This window comes from Nestor notabilis, unplaced genomic scaffold (assembly GCF_000696875.1).
Source record: "Nestor notabilis isolate BGI_N333 unplaced genomic scaffold, ASM69687v1 scaffold2493, whole genome shotgun sequence".
NCBI classification, from domain to species: domain Eukaryota; kingdom Metazoa; phylum Chordata; class Aves; order Psittaciformes; family Psittacidae; genus Nestor; species Nestor notabilis.
Genome location: NW_009923096.1, coordinates 813 through 2,468, shown reverse-complemented (window position 1 = coordinate 2,468; position 1,656 = coordinate 813).

Genomic DNA, 1,656 nt, shown 5'->3' with positions numbered 1-1,656 from the left:
GCTGAAAATCACATTTGTAATAAAGAGGAGATGCTATCTCAAATTAGAGTGAAAGTACAGGAGTCCAGTAAACAGAGTGATTTTTCAAAACCCTCCAAAAGCACTATTAAGCAGTCACAAAAATAACACTGGCCACATTTCCTGGAGAAGATCCGTACTACTCACAACTTCACACAGCCATCCTCCTGCCTCCTACTTGTCCTACTTTTGTGCTATGGAGCCACCTTATCCCAGCGAATATGTAAAGAAGTGTTTTCCACCAGAGCAAACTTCCCTACCATCCCATGAATCCCCCGTGTGAGGGGGAGTGAGGAAGGAGGGTCCTTTCCTCACTCTCCTGTGCCCACCCCACACATGCACAGACGGAGGCTGCTTGCACCCCTGAGCTGCAACTTGGGCTGAGGCATGTTAAGGTAGAGCTGCAGCGTGAGGATGAATGGCCATTCCATAGGAAGCTCCTGCCAACAAGCCCCCTTGTAGTACGATTAAAGGAGTGTCTTCCTCCCTCCCCCCCCCACTCGGTCTTGTAGTACCTGAACATGAACTTCTCCCTTGGATAAACAAACACTTGCACTGACAGCTATGCTTCTGGCCTTGGAGGAATTTATTCTCGTGCCTTTTCTTCAGGATTTTCAGTTTTACCTGCCAGTTGCACTCACTACTGGCTGGCAAATCTTTTTCACCTGTATTGTGGGTGGCACATTATCTAAGACACATCTTTTTCAACCCACTTACCTAATTCCAGCAGTACGGGAGAAGCTGCTGTATTAGCAGCATTTATACAACTCACTTGCAACAAATATTTCTTTTAAGTATTTTCTTTTTTTAGTGAGCAGTAGTATTGGTGCGAGGTTCTGATTTCAGGTACAACAATCACTGTCCACTACAGCCCCTCAGCTAGTTAAACAGTCAAAGCAAGCAAAGCAAAACAAGCCAGTCAGTTATTATCAGAGCGAATGGTGATTAGAACAAACAACAATACAGGAGAAAAATGCATGGCTACTCAGAAACAGCCTTTTGGGGGCTGAAGAAGAGATACGGAGCCATTTTTCACTAGGTTCATGAGAAAATGTCAGCACACAGATGCTACTGTACTGTCAGATTGAATCTTAATTTGGCCAAAGGGGACCCAGGCAGTCACCCCTCACAGACAAATTTTAAAGGCCCATTACAAATCTGATTTATGGGTTGCTAAGAATCTCCCTGCTATGGTCTGCAGATTTTGCATGACATGGATCTGAAATCCAGCTACAGATAAATGTATGCTTCTCTGTATGATTTAAATCCATCCAAATACAACACTTCTTGGACATCAGTCAAGCCTCCCCCCTGTTTGCCCACCCCCTCTCCTCCTAATACCTTAAGGCAGTTTACTTCAGAATGAAGCAGAGCATTAACCTGTACAAAATTGCTAATTTGTATATAACTCTCTTGCTGCTATTGAAAATAAAAAAAAGGAAAAAGGGAAAAAAAAAAAAAGCAAATGCCTTTTGTTCTGAAAAGGCACGGTAAAATTTTCAGGAACAAAAGAAATGCATCTGCCCAGGAAGAGAAATGAGAAATTGCTGGGATTTGTTTTAGATGTTTAGGCATGCTGGCGTTAACAACCACCATTCAAATAAAACTGTTGGTTTGCTTCTGTCTTTCCATCTTTTT